General features: G+C 39.2%; 1 pseudogene; it reads right to left on the bottom strand.

Moving 5' to 3' along the window:
- The window catches only part of LOC134368976 (tryptophan--tRNA ligase, cytoplasmic-like), a 51,199-nt pseudogene extending 37,373 nt beyond the window's left edge, over window positions 1–13,826 (bottom strand).
- Between the last annotated feature and the right edge of the window lie 1,468 nt (window positions 13,827–15,294).

Genomic DNA, 15,294 nt, shown 5'->3' with positions numbered 1-15,294 from the left:
AAAGTGAGCTAACTGGCCAGCCATGAAGTCTTATTTTTCTAACACACACTTCTTGGTAATCATCTGGGATGAAGTCTAAGACCTCAGAATCCTAAAATCAAGGATTTTCAGAATGAAATATTTTGGCCTATTAAATGGCCAATTTAAAAAATTAGGTTGTGAGGGAATTGTGTAACCAATGAGTCTTTGTGAGGAAAAATGTACATTGAAAAGGAGCAAAATATCATAATTTTGCAAGACTGACTATCCTTGTAGAGAAACCACAATGCAGACATACTTCTCTATCACAAGCTGAGGGTGAAAATCTGAGACGCCATCATGCTGTGCCTGGGCACATGTTTTAAATTTTGGTAAACATAAGTAAGAATGCAATAATTGTGTCTTCATGATAACAACATTACTTAATCCTTTCTATGTATACACACAGCTTTCCTCTTTCAAAATTATTGGTAAATAAAACCAATAAACCAGATAATAATACTTACTAAAGGAAGAAAAACATTTACCAGGCTATAAAGCCATTTCAGATGTTTCAGGTTTAGCTGTGGTCATATGACCTCTGCCTGCACGTTCTTACCAAAAGGCAGCCATGCTTTTTCTTCTTACCCCATGTACTCAAGGTCAGAGAAGATGAAAGTCTTGTTGATGTCAAAGCTGCAGGCGATGATGTCCTTGGCATTCTCCACAGTGTAGCCATAGGCCTGGTCTAAGGTCAGGTCCTCCCACAGGTACTTCTCATCATCTGTCATCTGGATGACCAAAGGCACATTAAACACATCCTGCAGCCACCTACAGAAACATAGGGGAAGGAAGCTGGCATCTTGTTTCTCTGTGGAAAAATGCCATTTTGCATCTGAAAACACAGTACCTATTTATAGCATATTATTAAAACTTCATTGCTGACAAAGTCACATGATCTTATGCCATAAATTTGACTATTGGTAATCATAAGGGCTACTACCATTTACTGACCAAGAAGACCCTGGATGCCAGGCTCTGAGCTGGCTGCTCTACACACTTTATTTTGAACGCTTACAATAATCAAATGAAGTAGGTATTATCCCTCTTGTCTTGCAGATGAGGAAACTTGGCTCAGAGAAGCAGCTGGCCTGCAGCCACATGGAAGGGGCATAGGGTGGGAAGCGGAGCAGGAGTGGCTGACTCCAGAGCAGTGCTTTCTTCTTCATGCCACGCCCCTCCAAGGTGAGCTCAGGAACGAAGTGAACAGAAGCCACAAAGGTGCCAACTCCCAGACACCCTGGCTGCTTGTCTAGTGAATAGCACTGTCCTGTCAGTTCTAAACATGGCTTATAAGTAACATTCTCGAAGGGAGAAAAGTCATAGGATACTTACTGTGATAATAAACAGGATGAGGTGACCTACATGCATTGCTTCAGAAGAGGGTCCCCTGCCCATGTACAGATAAAATGGCTTCTTATTTTCATAGGCATCGAGAACTTGATTCATATCTCTACAGCAAACCAGGAGAAAAGGAAATAGTGTGACTTTCAAGAAAAATATCAGGGCACTAATGTTCATTTGGAAATAAAAAATACACAGACAAAACAACATGGATAATAACTAGAGTTTGTTTCCTTTGGTGCTCAGGATATAAAATGTCAGGTAACTTCTACTGAAATGGTTTCTTCTATGAGTGGTTGTTTTAAAAGGATAAGAAGTACAGGTTTTGAATAATTTGTTTAAAAGATAGATGTGGTTGGGTGGCCACTAGGACTCTTGGAATTCCTCCAAACATCAATGCTGATACACTGCATGCTTTATATACTTCCTGGGGTGTCACCAGGCCAATGACACACTATCCTTTCTAGGACCACCCAGCCCCAAAACCCTGGAGACCTGGACCAGGAAAATCACAGGGTTCCACACAGTCCTCATGTAGATGGGAGGAATGCCCTCCGGGAGTTCAGAAGTGAGGTCAGAGGTGAAGTGCCCAGCTGGAGGTCTGATTTGGGTCCCCTCAGCCAGTCTGGGACTGGGTGAATTCATCTGTGGGTCATTCTAGTTGTTCTTCCTTCGAGGACTGGGGCACAGATAGTGCACACGAGGGTCTTCTTTGCTGGGTATGCAGCAGAATTACCTGTTTCCAAATCACAGCTGCTGGGGCCCCATCCAGAGATTCTGATTCAGTGGGTCTGAGGTGAGGTCTGGGAATTCGTATTTTTAAAAAGGTTCCTTGGGCTGGCTGGTTAGCTCAGTTGGTTAGAGCATGGTGTTATAAAAAGCTCCCCAAGTGATTCAAATGTTCAGCAGGGTATGAAACCAACACTCTACGGAGTGAATGTTCTGTGTTTCTGGACAAAGTATTGCAGAATAAAAGAAGAATAGCCACCATTTCCAGAGGTCTGGGTAGGAGAGTCCACATAACAATATTCTAAAAGTGACTTCTGCTTATATCCCAAGCCAAGGGTCAACAGTGCTTATCTCCATGCTGATAGGATCATGGTTATACTGTTTTTTGTGCTTAGTTTTTTTTTTTTTTTTTTTAATTATTTTCTAATCTTTTTTTATTTGCATGCTTAGTTTTGAATACGGCTTTTGACCTTTTTTTTCGGTGGGGGGGGGCTGGCCACAGGGATCTTAGTGTTACCAGTACCAGGTTCTAATCAACTGAGCTAACCAGCCAGCTGAATACTGCTTTTGAAATTAAGAAAGAAAAAAACCTGAACTTTGGAAGAAAAGAGTCCTTCTTTTAGTTTTTACAACTAACCAGATTAAACTTTTATGAATCTATAGAAGAGAAACAAAAATACAGCTGTCATATTAGCTGCTTTTCATGTGTTTATAGGAAGTACCTGAGAACTCACTGTGTGCTAGGTCCTAGGGGTGAGGTGCTCCTGAGGAGTGTGCAGGAATTTACTGAGGCTCCAATTCTGAGCTCACCTTTTAGGAGGAGGATTCCCAGCAGGGCATCACTCAGCTGTTGAGGGAACACAGTCAACTGCCCAGCATTTGCAGCCTGACGGTATATGGTGGATCTCATTTAATCCCCAGTTTTACAGATTAGGTAGAGGGGCATTTGAGAGCGGGCAAAAGCCTCAAGTCCTATGCTTCCCTAAATCAAGAGCCTACAGGATTATTATTCTAAAGTAAATAAAATAAGTCACAAGGGCAGTGAGAATTGTAAACTGCTAAGACAAACTCTGATTTAAGATCAACAAAATTTGGTAAACCTTGAGCTAAAGTAACTAAGAAAAAAAAAAGAGAGAGAGAAGACTCAAATTACCAAAATTAGGAATGTAAGAAGGAACATTACTACTGAATTTACAGGAATAAAAAGGACTATAACAACTGCATATCAACAAATTAGATAACCTTGATGAAACAGACAAATGCCTAGAGAGAAACAAACTACTGAAACTGACCTATGAAGCAATAGGACATCTGAATAAATCTATAACAAGCAAAAAGATTAAATTAGTAATCAAAAACCTTTCCACAAAGAAAAGCCCGAGACCCGATGGCTTCACTGGTGAATTCTATTAAGTGCTCAAAAGAACAAACTCTTCCAAAAATTCTGAAGAGGGAATCCTTCCCAATGCATTCTATGGGGCCAGTATTACCCTAATACCAAAAACAGACCTGACATAAACAGAAAACTATAGACCAATATCCCTTATGAATATAGTCATAAAATTCCTCAACAACTCACAAGCCAAATCCAGAAATGAGATTTGTTTCAGGAATGCAAGGTTGACTCAAATATGAAAATCCATTAATGTGATATACCATATTAATAGATGAGAGGACAAAACCCACATAATCTCAATAGAAAATAGAAAAAGCATTTAATAAAAGCCAACATCATTTCATAATAAAAACACTAGACAAACTAGGAATAGAAGGAAACTTCCTCAACATGATGAAGGGCACTTATAGAAAACCCATAGCTAACATACTCAATGGTGAAAGACTATAAGCTTTCCCTCTAAGATCAGGAATAAGACAAGAATACCCACATTCACCGCTGCTATTCGATATTGTACTAGAAGTTCTAGTCAGAGAAATTAGGCAAGAAAAAGAGATCCAAATTGGAAAGGGAGAAGTAAAATTGTCTTTATTTGCAGGTGACATAATCTTGCGTATAAAAAGTCCTATAGAATCCACAAAAAAAGGAAAAAATTATTAGTGCTAATAAATGAAATTCAGCAAAGTTTCAGGATACAGGATCAGCACACAAAAATCCATTATATTTCTTTATAGTAGCAATGAACAATCTGAAAATAAAATTAAGAAAATACATTTACAATAGCATCAAAACGATAAAATCCTTAGGTATAAATCTAACCAAAGTGCAAGACTTGCACACTGAAAACTACAAAACATCACTGAAAGAAATTAAAGACCTAAGAGGAAAGACACCCCATGTTTATGGATTGGAAGATTTACTATTTTAAGATAGTAATATTCTCCAAACTAATCTATACATTCAGTACAATTCCTACCAAAATACAAGCTGCGTTTTTCTGCAGAAATGGAAAAGCTTATCCAAAAATTCATATGGAAATGCAAGAGACCCAGAATATCACAACAATCTTGAAAAAGAAGAACAAAGATGGAGGACTCACATTTTCTAACTTTAAAACTTACTGTAAAGAAAGCTACACTAATTAAGACTATGTAGAACTAGCATAAGGACAGCCACATAGATCAGTGGCATAGAATTGAAAGTCTAGAATTAAACCCTTAAATAGACGGTCAATTGATTTTCAACAAGGATGCTAAGAAAATTCAACAGGGAAAAAAAGTCTTTTTAAAAATGGTACTGGGACAGCTGAATATCCACATGCAAAGAATGAAGTAAATCAAATCAAAAAGGACCAGGGGCAAAAAAAAAAAGATCAGAGACCTAAATGTAAGAGCTAAAACCACAAAATACTTAGAAGAAAACATAGATATAAATCTTCATGATCTTGGATTAGGCAATGATTTCTTTTTTCTTTTCTTTTAATTTTTATTTTTTAAGCAATGATTTCTTAGAGATGACACCAAAAACACAGCAATCAAAAAAAAAATAAACCGAACTTCATCAAAATTAAAAACTTTTGCACTTCAAAAGAAACTACAATAAAGTGAAAAGACAACCTAATAGATGAGAACAAACATTTGCAAGTCATATATCGATAAAAAACTAGTATCCAGAATATATAAAAAAACATTATAACTCAACAATAAAAAGACAATCAGCCCAATTAAAAAGTGGGTTGAATAAAAGTGGGTTGAATTAAAGGCTCTGAATAGACATTTCTCCAAAGAAGATATAAAAATAGCCAGTAAGCACATGAAAAGATGCTCAACATCATTAGGGAAATACAAATCTGAACTACCGTGAGAAACCACTTCACACCCACTAGATGGCTATAAAACAATACCTCAGAGAAATAACAAGTGTTGGTGAGGATGTGGAGAAATTAGAACTCTTGTATGTCACTAGTGGGAATGTAAAATGGTGCAGTCGCTGTGGAAAACATTTTGTCAGTTCCTCAAAAAGTTAAACAGAACTACCATATAAGTCATCAATTCTACTCCCAGCTTATACCCAAGAGAACTGAAAACATATGTCCACCCAAAAACTTGTATACAAATGTTAAGGACAGCATTACTGATCATCAAAAAGTGATGATAACCCAAATGTTCGTCAACTAATGAATGGACAAACAAAATGTGGGGTATATCCATTCTATGAAATGTTATTTGGCAATAAAAAGAAATGAAGTAATGATACATGCTACAACATGAAGGAACTGTGAAAGCATTATGCTAAGTAAAAGATGCCAGACACAAAAGGCCACATGTTGTATAATCCCACTTATGTGAAATGTCCAGCATAAGCAAATCCAGAGACAGAAAGCAGATTAATGATTGCCAGCAGTTGGGGGAGGGAGAAATGGGGAATTACTGCTAATGGGTAGGGGTTTCTTTTTAGGGTGATGAAAATGTTCTGGAATTAGGTTCTATTCTGGAAATGTTCTGGAAAATGTTCTAGTCATGATGTTTACACAACCTTGTGAATATACTAAAACCCGCTAAACTGTATATACTTTAATAAGGTGAGTTTTATGATATGTGAATTAAATCTCAATTTCAGAAAACACTTTGATTACATTCTGCTCTGAAGTTGGGCTGAGCAGGGCCTGGAGTTCTCTGCAGATAGAATTGAAGTATTCGGGCAGACTGCTGAGTTCTGTCCTGGGTGTGCTCTACCGTAACCACGAAGTAAAAGCAGAACAACCTCAGATCATAAATTCCATGAACATGGCCTTGAAAATGAGCCTGTCCCAACCCAGGTGTGTGTGTTTTGGAACTTGCTCATTTCTTGATGTTATCTGCATGGAATTTATGGTCTGAGACAGGGATATTCTGTTCCATGCACACACTGTTAGTTTCTCTTTTTATGTTATTTATGAGTAGGCCAGTACAACAGGACGAAGAGAGTATGTCATTTCAGGAAGCCTACTGTTTACTGCATGGAAAATGTTGAACTTGGACATATTTATCTCCTTTGCTTTCATGACATTTTATAATTTATAGCACATAATCTGGCACGAACCTCATCTGCTATGAACTTGACCTCCACCTTGTGAGGTGGGCAGTTTACAAATGAATAAATTAAGGGCCTGAGGGGGAGCAGATGGGCACGATTCCACAGTGAGTTACTGACAAGACAGAAGAAGATCACAGCCTTCTGACAGCCAGCCACTACATTTCCAACAGTGCTAGGCAGCTTAAGAGAAGAGATGCCTTGTGGTTTTTTGAATTAAAAGAAGAGGGACAAGCAGGCCTTTGGTAAAGGGCCCCTGAGCTATGTGAGAAGAAGATGCCTCTGTGCAGGAAGCAGTGCAGTATCTGGCCGATGGCTCTCTCTATTCAATTTATTAGTTCTTTGTCAATTTTACTGCTTCCAAAACGAACTGGAAAAAAAATTTGTAAAAAAGATGACTTTTTTAGGTGGCAGAAGGTTTAGGGATGAGATATTACTATAATGAAGAGGAAAAACTACTGATCCATGTACAATCTTAATGTACCCAAACCTCTTTAGGCCTTCTGGCATATGGGTCCTTTCCCCTGAAACAAAGGAAAAGGTTTTTAATATTAATACAATAGCGGAGATCACAACCAGCAAACCAGGGAACAAATTATAGAATGAAATGCTATTTTGCCTGACACTGAATTTTGATGGGAAACACATCCAGAATGAAGTCTAGCTAGCAACTTTTGACAACCAATGTACAAAGACATGTATATAAGAGGTCACTTCAAAAAGTTTGTGGGAAATGGAATTAAAAGATAATACCAATCTTTTCATTAACTATTTTTTGGCAGAATGGGGATCTGAACCCTTGACCTTGGTGTTGTCAGCACCATACTACCAACTGAGCTAACCAGCCAGCCTCTTCATGAACTTTTTGAAGACCCCCTTGTATACGTGTGTGTGTGTGTGTGTGTGTGTGTGTGTGTGTGTGTGTGTGTGTGTGTGTAGGTGTTTATTAAGATATAATTTATATTCATTAACAACCATGATTTTTCATATTCTTTAATTGTTGAACTGAATTAATGTCTGTTCTCAAGTGAATTTTTCCTCATTGATAGCCTACACTTAAATCATGAAAAATGGCTTTGACTTAGATAAAAACATTTTAGTTCTGTTTCTTCTTCAATGATTATCAATAATCTTAGAGAATGGACTTTTTAATTGAATGGGAGCGGTCTTTTCTGAGCAGGAAGACTCTCAAGAAAGGGCTTGACAGTGAGGACTTGCTATCTGTGAGAAGTAACCCTTCTTAAGATGACTTCCAGCCTTTCAGGTCCATAATCAATATCCCTGAAGTCACTGATTGACTTGTAACCACTAAATGAAAAGCAATTTAAATGACTGCAAAGATCTCCATCTCAATAGACCCACCTTTTCCAAGTTCTGAATTGCTCAAAAAAAGGAAAAATCTTCTAGTAAAGATCATTCTTTTATTTATTTATTTATTTTTTTTGTCTTTTTCATGACCGGCACTCAGCCAGTGAGTGCACCAGTCATTCCTATATAGGATCCGAACCCGCGGCGGAAGCGTCGCTGCGCTCCCAGCGCCGCACTCTCCCGAGTGCGCCACGGGCTTGGCCCAAGATTATTATTTTAAAATAAATTTTATATTGGCATTTTTATTTAAATATATCCTTTGGGAATATAAGGCACAACCAAAAGATTTTATGTTCTATTTTTTTCTTGGCACTAAAGCTTCACTGGATTTATTATTAATTCAAAATTTAAAAACATCAATAAAATCAAGTCAATGGAATAACTTCTTAAGTTTGAGGTTTTTCCTGGGGAAGAAAGCAGAAGACGTACCAATGAGCTTGTCATAGTCAATTCCTTTTGCGCTGCTAGTCTGCACTGTCCATGGGTCCACAAAATCCACTTCAGGTTCTGTAGCATTTGGGTCACTATGACTCCCAGGTGTTGGGTTCTCTGGAGGGCAGTTAGCCTTGTAATCCTCCCCCATGGCAGCTTTGTAGCTCATTTTTAATGATAGCCACATCTTTACTGCAGAATCAATTTCATCCTGAAGAAAGGAAATAAAAGGGCTATACATTAACAACAGCTAAATTTTGCTAAATGCCTGTTATATGCCAAGTATTGTGCTAAATGCTTCCATATACTTAACCTTGTTTAGTCTCACAAAGACCCTACGAGGTAGGCATCATTTTCACTGTCCTTTTCCAGCTGAAGAATTTGAGACTCAAAGGTGAAGAAGCTTGTACACAGACACACAATAAGTCCATGGGCTAGAATGTATTTTATTTTTATCTGTTATTCTAGTGGTATGGATTTCTACCACAAACGCTATGGGACAATAGTAGTGACACATTATACACTGTTATTTACGACAAGGTTAATATGGTAAAGGTTTCTCAAACATCACTGATGCCAGAGAACATGCATGATGAGCTCCCTTAACCATGTATAGTGAATTCTATACTAGAACTTGTTTTTGTATTCCACACATGTTGCAGAAACTTAACCAATGATGCCACTAAAGATAGTAATGGCAACTCAAATAGATATTATTAAAACAGATAAAAGGAGGGGAAAAAAATGCAGGCTTTCAGATTATACATTAAGGAGAGATTCACTGGGAATCAGTAATACCATTACATTCTGGAGTGTTATCAAGCAAGCTATCTGAAGTGGTTGTACATTTGTTTTAAAATAAACATAAGAAAAACAAATACAAAATGTATCCATGGGTACTTTGGAAATCCGTTAAAGACCTTCTCTCCCAGGAGCCCATACTGGTCACCTCTGGAAGGCTGGTATTTAAAAGAGCAGGCCTAATTAAGCCTATTAGTCATGCTATGCCCTAAAGCTCTACTCCAGTAATTGGCCTTGCCGGATTAGATCGCAAACAAGGAATATACACAGTCCAATTTGCTTGCCAAGGGAAATACAAACTTTCCACTTATAGCTGACACACAATGTACTTCAACTGGGTTGAGCCACAGAGGACCATTATTCTAGGGTGATCTATTTCGAACTATAACATTATCTGGGATTAATCATTAAAATAAGTCAGATTTGTGGAATCAATAACCTCATAAATATAACTCACATAACAGATAAGATGTTTGCCCAGGTTAGATAGGGGAGTATATTTCACTCATCTCATTTCCGTACTGCCTAGGTTCAGTGTTTCCAACAAAATAAACGTTTAGTAAGTATAATCCATCAAATTATCTATGGGAAGACTTACCTTGCTTTGAAATACACTGTAGTCAATATCCTTTAATCACTAGCTGTGTTGACATTTCATACTCTACCTGGTCTAATTCTGCTTGCAAACAGGATGCTCTTTGAAAGTCAAACATTTAACCAATGTCTCTACTCAAGGACCATCTGAAATCAGGAAAGGGACTGAGATAGACAAGCAGGCTCACCTTGTCTGTTTTCTTGTCCTCAATCTAACATGCACAAGGACACTGAAGCAGAATTTGAAAGCTGATGTTCTGAAAAAAGCTGGACACAAAAGACGATATGCTATCTGATTATACAGCATTCAAACACAGTCTGAACCGATACATGGTGGCAGGAGTCAAAATTGAGTGAAGGGGTGTGAAGATAGCTTCAAGGTGCTACTATGCTGGTTCTTGCTTTGGGTGCTAGTTACACAGACGTAGTCATTTTGTGACAATTCAGTGAGCTGCCTCCTTATGATCACCATACTTTCTGTATGAATGGTGTATTTCAATTTAAGCAGTTTACTTAAACTGAAAGGAAAAGCAAAAGGGGCTCTGCTCTCTATCATAATCCCTGTGATTCAGTGTCATTTCTTCAGTCCTGTTCAAACTGTGTATGCCCTCAGCCACTGTCTCCCCTCAGAACCCCCTGATTATGACCTATCCCCCAGAAGACTCCCTGTTTTAGTGAGCTGTTGTTACTGAAAGACGTGCATCTTATTCTTTAGGAGCAGGAAAGAACTTTGAGTACTGGATAAACAGCAGGAGACAGAGAAGAAAGAGCTGACAGTGTCTCTCAGTGTACTGGTGCTACCAGAGTGGCTCAAGCATTTTGCCAAAAGTAAATCTCCAAAATATCAAGTATTTCTATCACAAACACATTTCAGGGTCGGATACCAATTTACCCCTGAATTTTTCATCATTTAATTTTGGTCTCATTGTGTAACCTCCCGTCTCTTAAATGTGTGCCAGCTGATTTCACTTGTCAAAGAATACCTTGGATGAGTATTCTTTTTTTTTTTTGGTGGCTCATTGGTACAGGGATCTGAACCCTTGACCTTGGAGTTATAACCACGCTCTAATCAACTGAGCTAACTGGCCAGCCGGAAGAGTTATTCAAAATTGTATTAAATATTGCTTGTTGATTAAAATAATGAACATAATTGTAGACACTAAGAATTACTAACTAAAGACATTTACTAAATATTATTCAAATTTAATGTTAAATAGACAAAAATATCACTGTCAACTTCACAAAATGAGCTTATGGAGTAAATAATCAACATTTGGGTACTTTATTTTAAATTTTTGTTTAAAACAACTTAGCCTAATTCACTGAGACCTAACTGGTAAGTAGACCTCTTTCTGTGAATAATCAACTTCTTTTTTTTGATGTTACTTTCTTTCAGCACTATTTATTTCCTTTAATATGTAATGGTTTATTTGGGGTCCAAATAGCCAAAATAAAATACTGGGGTAACTGTGAGATGGTTGACACAATTTGGTCACAAGCAAGCAAGAGCTTTTTGAAGAGGGCAGCAAGGGTGGGAAGTGATGGAAAAGGAATTTATGGAGATGATGCTGGGGGGCCTAGGAGTGGATGGACCCCAGAAGGAAATGAAGTGCCTATGTTCCAGTTAAAGATGCAGACTGACAATGACCCTTCTGAAAACTACTATAACAACAGCAAAGAAATCTTTAAAAAAAGGCATAACCCGACGGGGACAAAGGAAACAGGAAGAAGACAACAGCAACAAGATTTCAGAAGCTTAAAAGCTGATGTATGACTAGTGACTGACCGAGCACAGGAGAAAAGCAAATGCCAAGGCATCGTGGAAATACTGTCCTGGGCAGTGACTGCACTTAACGCTGCTGTGGAATCCCCCGAAGGCTCAGGCATTAATGGCCTCAGGTATTTATGGGAGTGGGGTCATAAAAACAGGAGCACTGGTTGAAGGTCTGTTCAAGAAGTAGCTATTCAGACCACCCCACCTAGGAGTGCCACCCCTCCCCCAACCACAGGTTTTGGGTGGAGAGAGGACCGAATTACAAGTGCCTGGACTTGGGGCATTACGCACAGTCGCACAGTCCGGGGCAGGGGCAGAGCACGGAGAAGGGGGAGCTTCCAGGAGGGGTCACTTGGCTGTGGAAGACTGGCAGCCAGACTTACACCTTCTGCACAGCAGACTGCAGGAGCTTTCTCTGAGGAATCGGACTAACCTCAAAGAAAAGAGCTAAAGACCCTGGTGCTGAAGATCTGTTCCCTAATAAAAGGGAGCAGCCTGATCGCGCTCCGGGGAAGCGGAACCTACACTGGTCAAGTTCCTCCCGCACGCACAGAGCACCCAGTAGCTTTCAGCGCTCCCTCTAAAACACGAGCGGGCAGCATGGAGGCAACAACCATTCACGAAAGGCAGATGGAAAAAAAATTAACTTAGAGGAAACTGAGATTACAAAGGGGGCAAAGAACATCAGGAAAACTGTCATCAAGATCCCAGAGATAAAAAAGGACGGTCGTGTACTCATGGAATCAGATGAGGATGTGATAAGAAAGGAAACTTCAGAGATTAAACGAGCTCTTGGAAGTTAAAACTAATAGGAGAAATGAAAAACAAGAGGAGGGTTGGGAGTTGAACAAATATCCCAGAAAGAAAAACACAAAGTCAAAAAATAAGAAAATCAGAGCAATAGTTTCTCAGTAAAAAAAGTCTATCAAGAGAGAAGAGAGAAAACAGAAGAGTTCAAAGAAGTAATACGATTTCTGAGAATTAAAGGTCTTGAGTTTCTAGTCTGAAAGGTGCACTGAGCCTCCATCCCAAGAAATTTCAGAACACTGGAAAAAAGAGAAGGTCCTGCCAACCTCTAGAGAGAAAAAACAGAGGAATGGTGTCTGTCTTTCCCACGGCAACCCCAGAAACTAGGTGATGCTGGAGCAACAGCTTCAGAACCCTAGGGAAATCATCCCGAACTCTATACCTGGCTTCATTATCAGTCAAGTTTTAGGTAAAATAAACATGTTTTCTGATGTGTAAGATCTCAAAAAAAATTACTCCCTTTGCACTAACTTTTTAAGAAATCATTGGAATTTTTGCTCTGCCAAAACAGAGTGAAGCAAGGAGGAATATGACACAGGATCAGGAAACAGGGGCATAATAGACAGAGGTGAGGGGAGCCCCTGGGCTGACAGTAAAAGAGGACCCCAGGATGGGCAGCGTGAGAGGCAAGGGCCACCAGTCCAGAAGGGAAGCAGGCACAAGGTCTTGGTAAGGACTTTTTCAAGAAGATAAACTTGATAGGGTAGTTAATGTGAGTATATTGAGAGGAGATTCATCTAACTGGGGGAGAGCTTGGAGATACATTATCATTAGTACATAAAAAAAAGCCAAGCAAACAAAAATTAAGACAAACATTAATGCCAGAGAAAACAAGCTGGACAAGAAAGAAAAAGTACTCATATTACTCTTAACGGTTCAGGTATCTATACTGTTTACATAGTATTATAATGTCAATACTAATACTGACCTAACTACAATTACAATATATACTGGGAGGCTGCCCAGTATATATTGACAGCAGGTGTTTCTAACAGTGCAAATTCCTCATTTCTACAGTGAAAGCCCCAAACCTGAAGATTAACAAGTAGCAATATAATAAGCATGATATTTAGAGATGGGGGGAACATACCCAAAGAATCAGCTAAAGGAACTGAAAATATTTGTGTCTGGGAGCAGGGCATGGAGAAAGGTGGGTCAAAGTACTGCTATATTTCACAGAGGCTTTGAAGACCATTGACTCTTTAGAGCACAGCCATCATAATGTTGATAAAAGGAAAAATATGTCTAAAATTATAACCAAAACATCTCAGTCACTGAAGGAACTGAATCCTAGAACAGTCTACGCTAAAGCCACACAACCGTACAGACTTGGGAGGCTCAGATGCACGTGTGGAGGGAGAATCCAACAAAATCAGGTACCTCTTTTGCCTTTGTGGCTTTGAGAGACCTCACGAGCTCCCCTTTAGCAGCTATGCTGTTGAACAGCTCCAGCAGAGAGGTACAGGGCTCACCACTGGGCACGTCTGCCATCTTCCAGGACCTAGGTTGATGGCTGGCTAGCATGTCAAAGGACTTGTTCAGAGGTCGACACAAGACTGTGTAGAGAAAAAGAGCAATTAAGAAACATTGCAGCTGAAGGGCTGTCCAGGTTGCTCATTTGGTTACAGAGCAGCCCTGTAACACCAAGGTCAAGGGTCTGATGGTTCCCTGTACTGGCCAGATGCCAAAAACCCAAAAACAACAAAAACCCCACCATTGCAGCTGTTTTTCCTTTCCTGTATCTAGTCCTTCTTTCCAAAAAGGTTGTGAGATGAATCATAGTACAGGACATGGAAAATATAACATTAATAAAAATACAGGCAGAAACTTGGGGCAAGAACAAATGGCGACAATGAGGACCAAAGGAGTTGCTATGACATACTGACTTAAGGTCTGCAAAAGAGGATCCCTCCTAGTCTGACCAAATTTGCATCTGTGGTGACGCTGTGCCTCACCCAGTGCCCAGGACACAGCTGGGACTTGTGTTTGCTCAAGGAATAAATAACAATGTGCTTTAATAAACCTAAGTTCACTAGAGCTAAAAACATTTGGCAAATTGCTATTTGCTCTTTATCCTAATTGCCTTAAGTACAAATTCTCAGACAAAGCAAGATCTGGGGTGGAGGACAGGGCCTTATCCATTCTGGGCTCTAAATGAGGTAAGGACTATATATGGTGTGTCCATTCCACATGCTGCTTTATTTAACCAAATCTCTGAAGGTGTGCCTGGGCCTTCTATTAGTCATTTTTCACCATCAACCTTGAAAAAGGTAAGACACATGGCAGGCAGAGACTGGGTCCCCATCAGTCCCCTCTTGCATCAGTCACTTCCCCTTTCTGAGTGTCAGTTTCCTCATTTATAAAAATGGAACCACCAGGAATCTCTTCACCTACCTGAGGGGTTGTTATGAGATCAAAATGAGAAAAAAAAAATGACATAGGAGCCTTTGTAAACTGTAAAGCAACATGTAATTACAACGAGTATTGTTATTAGATTTATTTTTGTTTGTTAGGGTTCTAGGGCGTGGTCGAACTCCAGCTTCATCCTAACTTGCTGCAATACCTTGAATGAGGAGAACAACATTGAGGCTAATGACAGAGCAGCTAACTTTGAACACTTCTGTATCTGGTACTGATCTAAGCACCTTTTTCACATATTAATTCATTTAGGTCTTAAAGCAATCCCGAGGTAGATTTCTTATCTCCATTTCACAGATAAGGCACAGAGGGGTTAAGAAACTTGCCGAAGATAACACAGCAAGTAAGTGGCAGAGATGGCCAAACTCAAGCAGTTTGACCTAGAGCCTATGTTATCCTACAAAGCATTTAACTCTGAACCAAACACAAATTTGAGGTGTAATTTACTTTTATTTATCCATTTGTTAAATATTTGTTTTAAAAATGTTAAACCAGGGCCAGGCCATGGCTCACTCGAGAGTGTGGTACTGATAACACCAAG

Source organism: Cynocephalus volans, chromosome Y, assembly GCF_027409185.1.
Source record: "Cynocephalus volans isolate mCynVol1 chromosome Y, mCynVol1.pri, whole genome shotgun sequence".
NCBI classification, from domain to species: Eukaryota; Metazoa; Chordata; class Mammalia; order Dermoptera; family Cynocephalidae; genus Cynocephalus; species Cynocephalus volans.
Note: the sequence above shows the minus strand (reverse complement) of the source record. Positions and strands in the feature narration are given on the sequence as shown.